Consider the following 20,004-nt stretch of genomic DNA (forward strand, 5'->3'; position numbering starts at 1 on the left):
TTGTGTCTGCTGGTCCTGTGTCCCTCCCCACGACTGCTTTTGCTAATAAAAAAAACTAGTAGTGGCTAATACTGTAGCAATATAGTACCTCCCCTTTTTGTTTGCTTTTTAAAACCACACTGGCAGAAGGGGAAGGATGGTGGATGTAATATATTTAGTTGGTGTAAGGCAGTGGTTCTCAACCTTTTTCCGACTGTGGCCCCCTTCCGATCTTGTTTCCTTCCTGTGGTCCCCCTGTCCTACCGGTAGAAAGGTAGCTATTTAAATGTTTTGTTTGTAAATAGCCAAGGAACAAAGAAGCATAAACAGCCACACAAAATGCACACATGCAGTTCTTATTGGGAAACTGAAATTTATAAAAAATACTCCACAAAAAGGGAATACAACGCACTAATAAACAACAATGTTCACATGCAAGGGAACAAGGGAACTTCTTTCTTCACTTCTCACTTCCCTCTGTGGCCCCCTAGTCTCGTGCCATGGCCCCCCATTTATGCAATTTTCAACTGTGGTCCCCTTGGAAAATCCTGCTCCCCCCCGGGGGAGCCATATGGCCCCAGGTTGAGAACCACTGGCATAACGTCTATGCCAAACTATTGAACTGCTGAACTGTTGAACTCAGCTGGGCTGAGCTGTTTTGAGCTTGAGGCCCTGCTCCAGGCTCCGTCATCTGTTTTTTCCTATTGGACTGTGGTCTTTGACCGTCCAACCACGGACTTGGGGATGTGGCTCCGGGTGGTTGGGAATTGTATATAAGTTGGGGTGTTTTGCAGTTAGCCCAGTTCTCTCTCCACTGTCATTTCAATAAAGGGTTGATGTTGGAACTCTGTCTCCGGCTTGTGTATAACCTTTGCATACATAATAGGGGACATATGGTGATACTGAGGAGAAATGGTGTGGATGGGAAGATCAAAAACACCATCCCTTCATATCCACACAGTGAGTGATGAAACCCATTTTGAGTATGATCTTTCTGGAAAGACTAGATTTGGGGGGGAAACTGCAGTGAGGCCCAGGCAAACTTTGAAAGTGGACAAGGTTGTTTGGAAGCTTGTGAGGGGGAATGCTGCAGTTTGAGAAGTAAAGCAGAGCTAAACATCCTTATGGAAGCAACCAAAGTTTAGTGCCTGCACCTCTAACTATGACCAATCCCATGCATTCAGGGCTGGCCCTACCCAGCAGGCAGAGGTCCCAAAATGAAACTTGCACTCAAGGGGGAGGGGTGTTACTTTAATACAGTGGTTCCCAACCTGTGCTTCACGAAGCACTTGGTGCTGCACAAAACATCTCCTAGTGCTCTGTGAAGAGATTGGAAAGCAAAATACTACTGTCATTTGGTTAGTAAATACGTGCTTGATGCAAATCAGTGAATCACTTTTCTCTCCTGAAAAGTGCTCCATGACTCAAAACATTTGGGAACCGCTGCTCTAATATTTTCCAGACTTTGCATCCAAACCCTGTCTCAAATTTCAAAGCCATTTCTCATTGGTGATCTTGATCTACCCACTGGATCAGACACTGTAAGTAGGGCTGTCGATTCGGTTTGTTCCGGACCCAAAACCCGCCAAATTTCTCCCGATTCGGCGGTCTCCGGTTCGGGACGAACCGAATTTAAAAAAGGCGGGAAACAGGGGAGCTGAATTCCCCGACTTCAGGGTGTTCGGCAAATGAATTTGGCAAATTCGGGGTTCGGCTCCCCCCCCCCCCGCGCGTGCCTTCACGGGGCTTCCCTGAAGGCGCGCTGGGGGCCCTTTAAACAGATCTGCGCCTCCCAGCTGGGAGGCGCAGATCTGTTCCACCCCCCTCCCGCGAGCCTTCAGGGAAGCCCCGTGAAGGCCTGCGGGGGGGGGGAATTTTCCCCCGAACTCCGGATCTCGCCCTAATTTTGGGGATCCAAAGCGGGGGAGTTTGGACTTCGGCACGGCCCAAATTTAAAAGAGCCGAATTTTGCCGAAGCCGAACTGTACCGATTTTTTTTTCAACAGCCCTAACTGTAAGGATAAACACATCCTGGAGATTTTGAGCCACAATGCAGCATAACATTTTGTGGAGCACCACCTATTTCAGCAGTTACCCTATGTCCAAGCCCTACATTAAAGTACCATTCCTTAAACAACATTCCCCATATCACAAATATTACAGTGTACAATAACAAAAGTCCTGACCTGGATAGACCAAGCTAGCCCAAACTCATCAGATCTTGGAAGCTAAGCAGGGTCGGCCCTGGTTAGTACTTGGGTGGGAGACTATCAAGGAAGTCCAGGATCGCCACGCAGAAGCATGCAATGCAAAACCACCTCTGTCATATCTTGCCTTGAAAACCCTGCAGGATCACCATAATGCAGCTACATGAACACACAAAGCTGCCTTACACTGAATCAGACCCTTGGTCCATCAAAGTCAGTATTGTCTACTCAGACAAGCAGCGGCTCTCCAGGGTCTCAGGGTGAGGTCTTTCACATCACCTACTTGCCTAGTCCCTTTTACTGGAGATGCCAGGGATTGAACCTGGGACCTTCTGCATGCCAAGCAGATGCTCTACTGCTGAGCCACAGCCCCTGACTTCATAGCACTTTCCACTACCACAGTAACAAAAACCAGGAGTGATGAAGATGTGCTGCGACAGAGATGAGGGAAGAGGAGGAATAATTTTCTAAATGTAGTTGTGTTGAAAGGAATGCAAAAATTCAAAATTCTTGCTATCATTTTGGAGTTATTTTATTAATAAGAGGAAGGCTGAGAGGTAGCCCCCACTTTTGTTTCAAGCCATCTATTATTATTCCTCTGAGGAGTATCTATATCACTGATTATTATGAGGCATAAAATAATAAACACAAGTTCCTGAAAACGCATCTTGTTTCTCACAATCCAATCCAATTAAAACCGATTCTGGAACATTCCTGTGTATCTCCCCATCTATGAGCCCACTGATCACTGAAACCCAAAATGGCACCCTCTTCATTTCATTGTTAGTAATGTTACGTTTTGTTGAACCTCAACGCCCAGGGATCCATCCTAAGGGTTGAGCTGAAAACTAAAAATTCTTATAAAGTAATGTATTTATTAGATGTACACAATAAAATGGATTAAAACACTGGGCCTGGAAATCGGACTACAGGCTACATCTAAAACCACCGTTATAAACAGTTACAAAAATAATCAACACCGTTGATGATATACAGTTATAAATGACCCGAAGACCATATGCCTTTCAGCCTCTTGGGCCTTCCTCAGTGGTCAAATTAAACAAAACATGATTATTAAACAACAAAGCCCTTCACTTCTCCGCAAGTAACCTATGCATACCTATATGATATGCATCAAAAGGGAGCTGTCCTCGCTCCTTTAGAATGAAGTACTGTCTAAGGAAGAGCATTTATTCGGTGCAAGGGAAATCACAGACACTTTTAAACCATGCCACAGGGTCAGTAAATTAAATCTATTGCTAGAAACACAGAGCGTGCCAGAAGCAGCCTGGGGTATTAGGCCGCAGCTGTTTGATTCCCCGCGACAGAACAGCTGAGAAAATGACACTGGCGTTTAGGCCGCAAGCCGCTCCGCAGAAGACACCACGTACGTCACCGAGAACAACACATTCCGAGAAATCACTGGCATCTGGCAACGCATTGTTTCTTTCAAATACGCAAAACATTTGGACTAATTTAAGAGACAAACCGAGAAAGAAAGATAGCTTGCTCGGCCTTTCGAAGCCCATGTTTGAAACTCTGGCTCCAAACAAAACGAATGGGAGTTTCGCCACCAACAATTCAATGAGGTAGGAATTGTAATCTATGAATGTGTCACTGCTATTAATAGCATAAAAAAATCAAACAGGGGAACCATCTCTGATTTTATCACAGAACAGCCCCATAATCATAATAATTCTGCAGCTCTCTGTGGTCCGATTCACACTTGCGTGTGTCACACTTCATTTCTCTATACTTTATTCCTGTACACTTTTTTTTTCTTAGTTGACACTGTAATTTACCTCTTCTTCATTAAAAAAAAAAACCCTCTCCAATAGGGTTGCCAGGTCCCTCTTCGCCACCGGGGAGGGGTTTTTGGGGCGGAGCGTGAGGAGGGTCAGGTTTGGGGAGGGGAGGGACTTCATTGGGGTCCAATGGCCAAAGCGGCCATCTTCTCCAGGTGAACTGATCTCTATCGGCTAGAGATCAGTTGTGATAGCAAGTAATGTCCAGCTAGTACCTGGAGGTTGGCAACCCCATTCGCCAACAATTTCTAATGATTAACGTATAAGCCAGTAAAGCATTCTATAAAAATACACTACAACAAATATTGGGCAAACTCTTCTATATCAACCAAATATCCCAATACCAAGGTGGCTAATAGTTAAAACATTACAAAAACATATTACAACAATTAAAACCAAAACTAAAATACATATTGAAAAAAGGATCATTGGGGAAATGTCAGATGAAACAAAAAGACAGACGGAGATTTTAAAATGACGTCTCCCTGTACAACAACCTGATAAGTAGCAATACAGAGATGGATGAAACATATTACCAAAATGTTGTGATATGCAAAAAGCAGGCTTTTTTTGTGGTGATACTCACTGATACTGAGTACTGAGTATCAGTATCTTTTTGGTACCCTCTCCTGATTCCTGTGGGGGTGGGATTAGTAGTAATTGGTACAACCTTATATATGAATGTCGGCATCTTTTTTTGAACAAAAAGAAAACAAAAAACCACTGTGCAAAAGTAACACACACAAATGAAACAGTAAGCCCATCTTTTAAAACTGGATGTGAAGAAAATAGTAGAATCCCTGTGTCACGTCTCTTGAGTACACTTTGGCCATTCAGTGAAAAACATCAGGAGACGAAGCCTCAATATATATATATATATATATTTAATTGTTCTGTGAAAGAAATATCCAGCCCATGAGTAGAATGAGTAGAACACAAGGCAGCAATTGCTTGATTCAGAGAGCTAATAAAGAAGTGAAACATTACACTGGCACCAAAGGAAGGTTCCCACAGTAAGATAAAGACTGCACTTTCAATACACTTTCAATCCACTTTAATGATCGTTTGCAAGTGGATTTTGCCATTTCACACAGTAACATCCAGCTGCAAAGTACAATGAAAGTGGATTGAAAGTGCACTATTTGGCATGTGTGAAAGCACCCTTAGTTTAAAAAATAATAATAAAAAGGATGCTGATTCTGAAAGTACTAAAAAGTAATGGGGAATAGCATAAAATGGAATCTCCATGCTGCAACCCTATTTGGGAATATCCATTAAAGCATTAAATTTTCATATTTTAAAAGCTAGCCAGCTGCAATTCCCAGAGAAAGCTGTATATAATTATAAAGTTCTTTAGATAGTTCGATTGATGTTTCAGCTAAGTATGCATTTGTTCAATTTAGTAGGAGAGGGCTGGGGGGGGGGGAATCATCTTATTATACTCGGGGAATATCATGCCCTGTGTCTTATAGCTGGGATATTGACAAAGGCCTTTTGTCTAGAGGACAAAAAAGGGTAAACACAATCACCTCAAGGTATATAGATGGTGTATCAGTAGGATTGCCAGGTCCCTCTTCGCCATCGGCGGGAGGTTTGGGGGTGGAGCTTGAGAAAGGGTGTGGTTTGGGGAGGGGAGGGACTTCAATGCTATAGAGTCCAATTGCCAAAGCAGCCATTTTCTCCAGGTAAACTGATCTCTATCAGCTGCAGATCAGTTGTAATAGCAGGAGATCTCCTGCCACCACCTGGAGGTTGGCAACCCTATGTATCAGAAGATACAAGTGATTATCACAGTACCCAAATGATACACAGTTTGAAAGTAGATCAAAATAAGGAAGTGATGTCTTCCCATTATAACAAAATGCACAGGGTAAGTATAATGATAATTTAAACCAATGGGTTGGAGCCTATGGATTTCCCAATAATGGCGGTTCCTTCCGCTGCTACAAGGATCCTTTCCCTGACTCTTGTATCAGAGAAAGATGCCTGCTAGGGCAGAGGTCCTCAATGTGGTTCCCATGGGCGCCATGGCACCCATCAACACCTTTTCTGGGCCCCACCAAGTGTTTTTAGGAAGTGGGCAAGGCCAGATGGGGCCTTTGCCCAGAAAGGCTGTGCAGATTTTTTAAAAAATTTGCTTTAGCAGCAGCTACCACCTCAGCACACAGGTCTTCAATGTGTAACTGAAGGTAAGCTGCAGCCTGTGTCAGCCGTTTTGTGGCTGGCCACACCTCTTTCAGCAGTCATTTTTAGCAACTATTTTGTCACTGCACCCACCACGCCATGTGAGAATCCTGAAGTTGCCCCAAGGCTCAAAAAAGTTGGGGACCTCTGCGATAGAGGAAGGTGCTACTGTAGCATGAACTGATCTGTGGGATTCAACCCAGTGTCTAGAATGTAGCCTGTGAATTTTCAAATTATAGACTTCTTCTCCAGGCCAGGTGTTGAAGAAAAAATAAAATCAAAAGAGATGTTTCTGAATCAGAGCACGGCGCTAAGCTTTTGTCTTTAAAAAATGGTAATGCAAGAATCTCTTACAGACTTAATCTGATAGAATTTTGCCACGTGAAGGTTTAAGGTGACGTTACACAAAGGCTTGGGCACAAAAACCAATTGAGGAGTTCTTTTTGAAACGATCACAGAAATAAGTTATCTCTGGACTGACTGGAACTCACAGATTGCTTGTAAGGAATGGCAAGCCGCAGAAATAAAGAAAATATGGTTGTCTTTTTATCTGCAGAGCTGGGGATTAATTTTAGAAAGATGGATTTTTCCTCCTTTTTCTTTAATAGCTCCCTCCAGCTTTCCCCAAAGGATTAAGGTAAAAGTAGATAGTTCTTTTTTGAAGCCTGTTAAATGTGTGGCTTTTCATCTGAAGTCACTGTAATGCATATTTTCAGAAAGCTTTTCAACCTGTACAAATGTGTTTTTTTATGATAGACATACAGAGAGAATTCCTACAGTTATAGATTATTTCAAAACATTAGAAATATTAACAAAGATGCTGATAAAAAGAAATTCACCTTTCAGTTGGTATTCTGAACTATCAAAAATTGCTTTAATATTGATCTTTCGTTCTTCCTTTGACCATTCCTTTTACCTGGTATGATTACGTTAATGCTTACACTCTGACTCTATTAAAGAATTACTACCAACAGTGGGGACATAAAATCAGCCAAAGGCAACTTTTCTCCCACTTTATTATTCCAAGATTCTTTACTACAAAGGAGAATGGCAGAATCTGAAATGCTTCCCCCTTGGCTGAATATTATACAAGTAATATAACCTGCAAAATTACCTTGTAGTAGCCCATTTAGTGCACTAAAATTCCATGTTCCATGATTTGAGCTAACCTAAGGCCAAAATAATTAAAGATTAATATCTTACAATGTAATACTTACGTAGAACGTTTTGTAGGTTGAATTGCAAAGGGCTTTTTTGTTGTTTTGAAAAATTCTTGTAATATTATGAAAGAGTTGTTTAAAATAGTTGCCTCTATCACCATGGTGCCGGGCGAAATATTTTGAACTGAGATATAAAAGGAAACTCAGAAGTTTTATTTAAAAAATTTAAAAAACCCTTTATGACAAATAGTATATAACATAATGGACGCCTGAATTGCTAAAAATGTGACAGAATTAAACACATCTGAATTGAAAGATGCAGACTCTGTAGGAATTGCTCAGACTTCTGGAAAGTGCGATAGCAAAATTACTGAAGGGAACATGAGGCATTTTACAGCTATTCGGACTTTTAAAAAAAGAGCTAAGGGGGGATTTAAGTACTGAGTCTTGCTGTGGACTTTATTGACCTTAACAGTTGCATTTTCCAATTACTGATGCAGCTGTTACCTCGTGAAAGAACACAGAGAATACCTCATGAACTATTAGCGAACTGTTTGCAAAAGCAATGGGCAAAAACGCACGGTCGCTTTATCCTCCTTTAATCCCTGTTTTAGCCAGGATCGAACGTACATTAGGCGCAACACATGCGTTCGATCCCGGCTGAAACAGGGATTAAAGGAGGATAAAGCGACAGTGCGTTTTCGCCTAATGTCTAAAGGATAAAAGATTTAACTGAGACAGAAGGAAAGAATGATGACGTATCATAACTATTTTATTTGTAAATTTAACTTAGTAGATTTATATCCTGCCTTTCTTCAGTCAAAGAAGCATAGGGGGGGGGGCCTCCATGATCCCTAACTCCCATCTGAGCACTGATCCAACCCAACACTGCTTAGCAACATGGCTCCATTATTTGCCCTTAGAACGTAACTGTGGGTCTGAAAGAATCAACTATTACTAACATCATGGGGGGGGGGTGAAACACAGGATAGGTCTGCTTATAGGCCATCCATGAGTATTCGACTGTCTGCCATGTGAAACAGGATGCTGGGCTATATGTGGGGTAGAATATGGCTGCTCTTATATTTGTATGTTGCTTGGGGAAGAAACATTTGTCTTATCACTTGAGGTATCAAAGAAGTCCTCAGCTTTTCAGCACTCATCAAGGGCCTTCTCACACTGTGCTTGCTACTACATGATAAACCTTGGTTTGTGCTGCATGTGGGCTTGCCAGGTCTATGGTAACTTTGTGTCCATCTCTCCTCCTAGGGGTGCCAGTCTCCAGGTGGGACCTGGGGATCCCCCAGAACCATAGCTCATCTCCAGAGGATAGAAATATGTTCCTCTGGAGAAAATAGATGCTTTGGATGATGGACTTTATGGCATTGTACCCCACTGAGGTCACTGTCCTCCCCAGCATCCATTCCCAAATCTCCAGGAGTTCCCCAACATGGATCTGGCAACTCTACCCCCACAACCCTCGCCAGTGGCCAAGAGGGACCTGGCAACCCTACCTCCCCCGCTACCTTTGTTCTAAATGCAAACATATACCCCCCTCTTGTATTGACAAACTATCCCTCACATTGTTAACTACATCTAAATTTCTAGATGTTGAAAGGACTATAACGTGTTAGTGCTCATGAGGGGACAGGATTGTGCCCTCTGTCTCCCCCTTCAGACCTAATTTTTTTGAAGTTTTTATTTTATTTTTCCAAACACATATTACAAGACATACAAACACAAAAACATATAAACATACACATCAAATTCTTACACTATAAAAGAACCTACTGTATCACGTCTGCTCTAGTATACCTTCTTTGAATGTTATAATTGCATATTCAACGACGTATTTCTTACTTAAATTTTAACATTCTATTATTTTTATCAGGTAATAACTAAATACTCAAGAAATACTTTCCATTTTTCATAAGTCAGAGGTTGATCTATTATTCACTAAAGACGTTAACTTAGCCATAGTTCCATATTCTGCTACTTTATTTGTTCATTCAGTTGTGTGTGTGTGTGTGTGTGTGTTAAGTGCCGTCAAGTCGCTTCTGACTCATGGCGACCCTATGAATGAAAGTCCTCCAAAATGTCCTATCTTTGACAGCCTTGCTCAGATCTTGCAAATTGAAGGCTGTGGCTTCCTTTATTGAGTCAATCCATCTCTTGTTGGGTCTTCCTCTTTTCCTGCTGCCCTCAACTTTTCCTAGCATGACTGTCTTACAACTTTTCCTAGTGTGACTGTGTTACATTCAGTTACATCTGGGTAATCTTCTGCTTTCCACTTTCTTGCATACTTCACTCTTGCCGCTGTCATCATCTATTTAAATAATTCATTATATATATATATTGGCATATTGTCAGACCTAATGTCAACATGTCATTAGGAACTGTACCTTTCCGGGGTTTACAATCATGACCTAATTTCCACCTGTCATTAGGAATTGTACCTTTCTGGGGTTTACAATCATGAGGACAGAGCCGATACAGGAAGGGTATAGTGGGGGAACAAGAGGGAATAATAATGCTTCCCTCATGCACATTACATCATTATGCATAGCTCTAAAGACTGGACACACCTGACAAAGCACACTAAATACCTCTTTCAGATCAATCTCATCAAGGTTCAGAGGGCTGAAGTGACAACTCATATCAACAGAGGAGTCTCAGCTAAGGATTGAGGGTTAATTTACAAGGCCTATTTGCAGCTATATTGCTGCTTCAGTGCTTGGAACGGAGCTATAATTAAATACTGTCTCCATTTCACTTTGGCCAAACCAATCCGTCAGCAAGAATGAAAAAAAAAGGAATACTATTGTGTAGCATCTAAAAAAAACTTACTATTTGCTTACTAAAAAAACCAAAAAAATCAACAGAGCAAATCATGTACCTCTTAACAGAAATTTCGTGACATTAAATAAGATGGACTAAACGAATATAACTCATTCGCTAAATCATAGCGATGATTTATTTTCTTGCAGCAAAGAATAAATTGTTTAAAGTACAGATTTGTGTCTTGCCCACATGAAGTGCACATTAGTACTCTTGGAGACGTTAGACACACTAAGCGAAAAACATCCATTTCTTAATGAACAGAAAGCCACGTCTGTGCATATGATTTTTAGAATCCTGTATTTAAAACCTGATAGACACAGACGCAGTGTCTGCTACAGCAATTTTAACAGGATGTTACTTCATAAACATTAATTTTCACAAGTGAAATTAATTGCAGGGAGAAAATGTCTTGGGCCTTCTTTAAAATGTTCTTAAACACATGCTGTAACATTCTTAAATACCCAGCCTCTGTATGTTTGAAGTTATTTGTGACAGAAATCCCACTTGATGGGTTCTAAACTAACATGACCTAGTCTTTATTTCAAAGTTTATATTAATGTGAGTTTGTCATTGTGAGAAATGATGAATTACAGTACAATCCTGAAGGGGGTGGGGTGAGAGGCCCTGGCAGTAGTGTTCAATGCTGGTGCTTGTGTCAGTACCAAAGGGGGCATTCCCGGGGTGGGACTGACTATAATCAGCTCCCTAAGCCTTTTGCCATCAAGTAACGCCAGCAAAAATGGTGGCGTAGCTTAGGGCTGTCGATTCGATTCATCCCAAACTGAAAAACAGCCAAATTTTCCCCAATTTGGCGGTTTCTAGTTCAAATGGAACCGAATTCAAAAATGACAAGCCAAATTCGGTGAGTTCGGGGCGCCCTGAATAAATTCGGCAAATTCAGGGGCTCAGAATCAGCAGCATAACTGTCAGTTAGTAAGCAGCATTCTCCCACGGCCAATGGTGGCCAAACTGGCCAATTAGTTGTGGTTGAGTGCGTGAGCCCAGCTGCTGCACGGCCCGGGGAGAGAAAAAGCGAGTGTCTGTATGTGTGTGAGAGAGATCCCCGTGGGGGTGTGTGTGCACATTTGTGCCTTTCCACGGCTCCAGGGAGGGGCATTTTTGGAGGTAGAGGTCCCAAAATTTCAGTGTAGCTTCAGGGGACCCTTCTTGCAAGAACTCCCAGGTTTTGTAAAGATTGGGTCAGGGGGTCCCAAGATATGGGGCCCGGAAGGGGTCCCCCCCAAAAAATCACCAATTGGAATAAAGGCATTAAAAACACATTCATGACTTTCCACGGCTCTGGGAAAATTTGGCCCATTTTCAGCCCATTTTGATTCGGGGAATGCCGAGGTCCGAACTCCCCCGATTCGGATCCGTGGAATTCGGCACTAAGTTCAGAGTTCGCGAATAAATTCGGCCATTTAAAGCCATTAAAAACACATTCGCGCCTTTCCGCGGCGGGGGGGCATGTTTGGAGGTAGAGGTCCCAACATTTCAGTGTAGCTTCAGGGGACCCTTCTTGCAAGAACCCCCATGTTTGGTGATGATTGGGTCAGGGGGTCCTGAGTTATGCGGTCCCCTCCATCCACCCAATGGAATGATTGGGAGCAGGTGATCCTCTGCATCTAGAGAATGGCAAATCCAAGCAAAACCTCCTGTGCATAAATGGAATCATATTGGATTACTCCTGAGTCCTGACTCCCAGTCTCTGCTCCTGATGGAAGACATCCACAGTAAGACCCATTTTGGGGCTTTTCTCTATAATTTTTTCCTGTGTGCGTGTATGTGGGGGGGAGGAGGTTCTATGTGTGTGAGAGAGAGAGGGGGGAAGCCAAAGGGGGTGGGTTTACCTGTTCTGCTGGGAGGTGGGCTTGATTGCCTCTGTGGAGTGTGATTTGGGAGGGTTACCTGTCCTGGGGGGGGGGCTTGAATTCTTTGCGAGTGTGATTGTTGCTGTGGAAGATTTGAATCCAGCAGCATTGAAATCTATCAATACTGAAGTTACGCAATTGGCACAGGTCGCACTTACGCTAGTAGCCTTATGAGATGCACTTTGGCTGTGTTGTAATGAAGATACGTTACCCATGCTAGTTACGCTGTTTACTTACGCTTTGAGCATTGTTGGATGCACTTTCGGCGTAGTTACATCGGATGGGGGAGGGCCCAAAAGTCGTTTGCGTAAGGGGGGGTTTCCTCCACCATGACAAAAGGAGCAGGGCAGAAAATACTCTGGGGCCATTTTTGCATAGTCTGTTTTGATGCTCGCTCAAAACTGGTTTTCGAATTGTGGCTTAATGCATTTGCCCGGTCCAGAGACTCCCGACTCCCGAGTCTGATGCAAAAGGGGAAATTCCACCCCCACCTGCTCCTTATGCATAGCTAGCGTGCCTCTGTCCCTTTCCATGGTTTGTATAGTCCCAAGGTCGCGTCACGTGTTGCTTTGCATGATTTTGCAAACTTCGAGTCCAAACGGTCTATTTATTTCTATTCATTCCAATGGGTGGGGGGACCCCTTCCGGGCCCCATAACTTGGGGCCCCCTGCCCCAATAGTCACCAAACTTGGGGGTTCTTGCAAGAAGGGTCCCCTGAAGCTACGCTGAAAGTTTGGGACCTCTACCTCCAAACATGCCCCCCCAGCTGCAGAAAGGCGCAAATGTGTTTTTAATGGCTTTAAATGGCCGAATTTATTTGCGAACTCTGAACTTAGCGCCAAATTCCACAGATCTGAATCGGGGGAGTTCGGACCTCGGCATTCCCCAAATCAAAATGGGCAGAATTTTGCTGAATTCGAATTTTACTGAATTTTTTTCCCAACAGCCCTAGCGTAGCTCTGTGAAATGGCATAGAGCAGTTTCGTTGGGCTTTGGGGGGATTTTCCTGATTGGTTTGCTCGCCACATGTTTCCTTGTCAACAGCACATAGAACATCCAGTTCCAGGCTATATGTGAACTTTTGCCCCTATGTAAATTTTTCTTTGGCTCCTTCAACAGAACTCTTCTAACATATGTTTCCTCAGCTCGCTACTTTCTTGCCTACTGCCTAGGGTTGCCAAACTCCAGGTTGAGCCTGGAGGCCTCCCAGAGTTACTGGTGATCTCCAGTCAGTTCCTCTGGAGAAAATGGCTACTTTGGAAGTTGGAGTCTATGGCATCCCATCCCTGCTGTGCACCCTCCCCTTCAAACTCTGTGCTCCCAGGCTCCACCCCTACAATCTCTAGAAATTTTGCAATCCAGAGTTGGCAACCCCACTACTACTGTAGCCAACTTGACTCTTCTGCATGTTCTCTGGAACTGCCATCTCTCCTGCCACCCTTCTTACATTATTAGTATTCAGCTTCTCTTGTTCCCAAGGTTTTCTCAGTCTCCTTTCTTTAGCATCATGTCCTCTTTATCCTTCTTTTTTTCAAGCCACCTATTCCTCTTCCCTTTCCCCTTACTTCCTGTTCCGCAGTTCACTGCTTACTTTGTTCTTCCTTTCATTACCCTGACTCTGGACTCCCTTCCTTTTTAGTTCTCTAATTTCTGGAAATTACATCTGTCCCTAGGCACATTTTCCTATTGACAGTTTAATTCCCAGAGCACACAGAATGTTTTGAACATTATATAACATCACACTGGCCATAACCTCTATAAAATACAGATAAATATCTCCCAAAGGAACAAATAACAAAGGTTCAAATAGGCCATGAAGACCAAATGCTTCTAAAAATAAATATCTCTATGAAAAGTCACAAAGTTTACATTCCCCAAATCTCTTGGTAGGTTTGGAAACTCCCACTAGACATATTTTGAGTACTCTAGCAAGGAACATTAACCGCACATTAAATTTTACCACCGTGCTTTTCTCAACAATTGGCATCAATAAACCGTACAAATTCTATTGAAACCTACTGTATTGTAATACCTTAATTATTCTGAATAAAATAAGGCAGTTATCATCCTTTTTTGTTTAAGATCCAAGAGTTATATCAGGGTTTTTTTCTAGTTATTAACTTTTTAGCGAAATCTAATCCACAGCACTGAAGAATAAGGGAACAAAGTTTAGCTACTGCTGTTTTTCACAGAAATGTAACATCACAAGCTAGTGTATTAAAGCTTCAAAGATTCTCTTCTCTGGATGACCTCATCAGTCTTTGACATGCAACAGCTCAGAGTATAAGGCAGGGGTGTCAAAATCAATTATTACGAGGGCCGGATAGGACATAAATGTCACTTGGTCAGGCTGGGTCATGCCTTGCCAGTCCAGGTCGAGAGTGTTTGTGTGGAGGGGGGGTGGCTGCCTCGGTTGGCTTGCGGGCTGGATAAGAGTTCTCAAACGGCCGGATCTGGCCTGCGGGCCTTATGCTTGACACCCCTGGTATAAGGTAACATGATTTTTGACCAAGATTCCTGCCCTCTTTTGTTCATGTTTGCCTGGATAAGGGCACAGTGCGTACATGCATAGACCCAAGTGCAGCAAATGTTCACAGGTTAGGGGTCAGTGCCCCGTATATCAATATGTCACGAGTACAGAGTTAGTACTTGACCCATTTTACACAAACGGGCTTTACCCCTACTCACCATTCTTTGCTTCCTAAACATAGTCATGAGTATGATTTCCCAGTGCTGCCATCTCAGTCTGCTGCTCTGCCACCAGTTCCTGTGCGATAATTCAGATTCGACTACCAGAGGGTGTGTTTAATTCTGAAGTATTTCTTTCCTCAGAAGTGGATTCCATACATTCTCCACTACCGCTGCCTTCTAGTACCATACCATATGGGCTCCTCTTCATCCTGGGTGGTTTTCACCCTTGAAATATTTGTTTCCTTATCTCTCCACTTCAGGCTACATATTTGCTTCTGAGTCAGGTCAGAGCTATTTCGGGGTGTGTTTTTTTTTAAACTCCACATCGAAACCACTTGAGTTGGCCAACTATTCTAGCTAGTCTTATTTGGGATTCCTCCAGTCTGGATTTTCTTCTGGGGGAGTTGCCAGAAATGACTGTGAAGTTAGCCAATGATCAAGGAGGGAAGAATCACATTACGTCGTGATGGTTCAAGATGGAGGATTTTGTGAGGAGCAGGTGCAGTCCTTCAAGCTGTTCACACTCACAAGCCATACACAGATTCTTGTGCTCACTGCGGTACATTCCAAATCAGAGACTGTAATACTAAACCTTCATGTTAGCAGATACCTCAGAAGTACTTTCATCCCTAGACTTCTGTTTACAGTCCTGTAATAAATACCTGTGGCTTTTCCAGTCAGAAAATAAAATGCTCATCCATGTGCACGCAAGCTCACTGCCTGTGTATGATGGCTCACAGGATTCGGTTCACAGCTTGCAAAGGGTCAACTCACCTAGCAGAATTCAACAAATGTGATTGCAGCTTCCATCTTCACAATGAAAATGCTGCTTGCTGAATTCTCAATAGTACAAACACCCAAAATCTACATGGAGCCATTATTAGAAATTTAGATATGAGTTAATCTGAGCAGTTCATAACTAACTACCATGCCCCACTGTATGTATGACAGGACTGACACCAAAGCAACCCAAATGAAGGACGCAACGCTTTAACTGCATATGGTTAGACTACGGTTGCCAGGTCCCCCTTCCCCACTGGAAGCCAAAGCGGCCATTTTCTCCAGGTGAATTGATCTCTGTCGCCTGGAGATCAGTTGTAATATTAGGAGATCTCCAGCTAGTACCTGGAGGTTGGCAAACCTAGGTTACTCTTGCTTGACTCTGCTCCTGATCTGGTAGAAGGAGACATCCAAGGTGTTGGCCTGGGATGGCTGGGGCTGCAATGACAAAATAATGAAGCCTGAAGGCTTCATAAAATGTTAATCCATCCTATATTGACTTACTGAGAGCAAGGAATATTTTAGTATACTCATTACTTGGTGGCGGTGTCATCCCTGTAGATTAGTTCTTATTACTGTAGTCATGGGAATTTAGAAATATCCTCCAAGTTCCCCCACAAACTGATCCTGGTTCCTTCAGAAAGAACTCAACATGTCTGATTGACTTATACAACTTGGTTCTAGAGGCCCTAAATGCAACACTCCACAGCCATCTTTGAACATCAACTCCAGGGTCTTCCTCTCAGACTCCACCAGGATGAAGTCTCCAAACATTAACTTCTTATTAACTACCTACTTCCGGATTGGGATAGCTAGGGTTGCCAACCTCCAGGTACTTGTACTCAAGGTATGCCTTATGCTGTAATAAGAGATACTACAAAGAAACAGCACTTGTGGTCTAACCAATAGTAAAATATACCAGTTCTGAAAATTATAGTTAGAATAATTTATCCAACTTGCTTTGCTTCACAAATACAAAGAGATCAGTTCACCTGGAGAAAATGGCCACATTGGCAATTGGACTCTATGGCATTGAAGTCCCTCCCCTCCCCAAACTCCACCCTCCTCAGGCTCCGCCCCCAAAACCTCCTGCCAGTGAGGATGAGGGACCTGGTAACCCTAGGGATAGCCCAGGCTATCCCCAATTAGTACTTTGAAGGGAGACAGGGTTGCCAGCTCCAGGTTGGGAAGTTCTTGGAATTTGGGGGTGGAGCCTGGGGAAGGTTGAGTTTGGTTAAGGGAGGGATATCAACAGGGATGTGATACCACAGATTTCTGAAAATACCAGGCTCTGCAATGAAATTCCTAGGTGCCAGGGATACATGGTGTCTGGGATTTGTTGAGCCCTGGTGCACAGTACTCCATAACAACCTAAGAAAGGCCATGCTGGATCAGACCAAGGTCCATCAAGTCCAGCAGTCTGTTCACACAGTGGCCATCCAGGTGCCTCTAGGAAGCCCACAAACAAGACTGCAGCAGCATTATCTTGCCTGTGTTCCAAAGCACCTAATATAACAAGCATGCTCCTCTGATCCTGGAGATAATAAGTATGCATCATGACTAGTATCCATTTTGACTAGTAGCGATGAATAGCCCTCTCCTCCATGAACATGTCCACTCCCCTCTTAAAGCCTTCCAAGTTGGCAGCCATCACCACATCCTGGGGCAGGGAGTTCCGCAATTTAACAATGCGTTGAAAAATGCTTCCTTTTATCTACTTTGAATCTCTCACCCTCCAGCTTCAGCAGATGACCCTGAATTCTAGTATCATGAGAGAGGGAGAAAAGCTTCTCCCTGTCCACTCTCTCCACACCATGCATAATTTTATACACCTCTATCATGTCTCCCCTTAACCACCTTCTTTCCAACCTAAACAGCCCTAAGCGTTTTAACCACTCCTCATAGGGCAGTTGCTTTAGTCCCCTGATTATTTTGGTTGCTCTTTTCTACACTCCTGACTTGAACTGAAACTTCACACTTTCAAAGTCAGTCATGTAGGCTATTACTGGGCCAAATTAGACATGGCAAATGTGCCCCAATCACATAAGAAGTAGGCAAAGAGGAAAGGTTATGGTTAACAGTAAAAGGGATGCTTTGGTGAGAAGCACAGAAACTTCTTAGGTACAGCATACATTCCCACAGTCTGCATTCCAGATGTTTTTTCCTCAACCAAGCTCTGATCCTGGAAATGGGCTTGTTTTGGTGGAAAAACGAGGATGCTTGGAGCATCCAGCCCAGCATGAAGCCACAACTGTTTTGAGGGTGCTCCTCGTAGGGCAAACAACGCTATCTGGCCCAACCCCCAACCCCCCTGGCTCAATACAGGAGATCTAAAGTTAGAGCATCCCTGACAGATGGAGCTTCAACTTGACTATCTTCAGGAAGGGAGAGCCAATGGGGTGAGTGGTGGGGAGCTCAGACATGAGAGAGAGGAGAGAAATATCCATTCTGTCAGTGGAGGTCTACTTGTGGCTCTTAGGCTCTGCCTCAACTCATGGAATACCTATGGTTTTAAAAACCCGAGAAGCCTCTTGTGGGAGAGACGTGCAAATACACGTTACAAAACTCTCCTAAAAACTCCACTTTTCTCTGGCTTTGAGTAACCCTCAAGGAGGCGTGTGTATTTTTCTTTTTAAAAGAACAAATGTAGTGGGGGGAGGGGAATCCTGACTCCAGTGCAAAATGGCAGATGGTTTTCTGTCTCTATCATAATTAAATTTGTTTCAACTATGAATTTCAAATGCAAGAAATTTCGATACTGCTGCACTCTGTACAGAGGGGAACAGGGATTAATAGCAATCCATGCAGTCCTTGGAAGTCAGCGGTGATACTGGGAATATGTTGTCACTTATCTAGTATTTATAACCCTTGCAGAGAGAGAGAGAGAGAGAGAGAGAGAGAGAGAGAGAGAGAGAGAGAGAGAGAGAGAGAGAGAGAGAGAGAGAGAGAGAGAGAGAGAGAGAGAGAATATCAACAAAGACAGTGTCCATGTATAGGGGCTGCAACTGCCCCATAGAGGGAATAAAAGAACACGAGTTCCCCCCACCCGGGTAGTTTAAAACAAAAGAAAGCATGATGGTCAGAGCACACAAAAAAATCTTACTTCTCATGTCCCAGCAGAATTTCTTTTCCATTGCTTTATTCTAGCTTAATATGCTCTTTAATAAACTGTGCTCAAACTTTTAAGTTGCTTAGCAAAAGTTTCTGGAGGTAGAATGTTTCATGCTTCAACTTTTCTGCCCATAAAATAGCACTTGAGTGAACCTTGTGTTTGATCATTCTGGTAGATGATCTGTTGTGAGATGTTGCAAAAGTCACTCAAGCGTCAACATCCAGAGCGTTTCAGTACAGTTGACTTGACTACTCTTTGAACATCTAAATTGACTAGCTAGATTTGCAAATGCCCAAATTCAGATCTAAGGCCCTCTGGATTGTTCAAGGTTGCCAAAAAAAGCATTAGTGTGCATACCAAAGCAAACAATGAACTATAAAAGTATGTGTCTAAAGGAATAATTGAAACAAGAACAAAACCAGAAAAAAAAACGACCATTAAACTGGTGGCATAGTGGTCAGAGTCTGAGGCCTTTTATGCAGGGACGTTTCCTTACGGTCACCCCCGCTGACTGCTTCGGGGCTTCCTTTTGATTATGCTTGCCTTTTCTGCCCGTCAGAGGTCGTCTCGCTCTCCCTGAGCGTTTTGCCCGCATTTTCCAGATTCTGGCTAACAGCATCTGGAAAACATGGGCAAAACACGTGGGGAGAGCGAGGTCACCTCCGACGGGCAGAAAAGACAAGCATAATCAAAAGGAAGCCCCGAAGCAGTCAGCGGGGGTGACCGTGAGGAAATGCCCCTGCATAAAAGGCCTCAGACTACCAGACCCAAGTTCAAATCCCTAGTCTGCCCTGAAGGTCTCGGACCTTGGGCGGGTCATTCTCAGTTTAACCTACCTCATAGGGTTATTTTTGTGAGGATAAAATGGGATGCAGGCACCCTGGGATCAGGCTGATAAAATTACTGAAGTGTACGGTCACATACATTCTTACTAGTTGGTACTGCCATACAGTCAGGCCATTCGATACAACAGTATATAACTTCTTGGCCTCAAAATGTCATTGCTCACTAGTGAGCTACAGCTCTGCTCCTTTAAGCATCAATAGCTTGGCTCTAGCAGCAGGTTTCCACGGGCAGCTTTCTGCCCAAGGAGTGTGATTTTCTTGACTCCTGCCTCCTAGTGTAGCCCAAAATGCGGTTTCTGGCATTCTAGACTGCAGCGGGAGGCAGGAAGTGAGAAAATAACATCGGCAATTGGAAAGACTCCAGCCCACGGACACGATCTGCTGAATCCAAGCCAATGGATAACAAAGTTACCCCCCATAATGTATATCTCTTATTATATTCCATGAGGAGATCATCTGTTGCAGGTTCCTGTCATATCCAAAAGCTACATGGAATGGGTGGGTACATGGACCTGGCAGTAGTTCGGA

This window comes from Euleptes europaea, chromosome 15 (genome assembly GCF_029931775.1).
Source record: "Euleptes europaea isolate rEulEur1 chromosome 15, rEulEur1.hap1, whole genome shotgun sequence".
Classification (NCBI taxonomy): Eukaryota; Metazoa; Chordata; class Lepidosauria; order Squamata; family Sphaerodactylidae; genus Euleptes; species Euleptes europaea.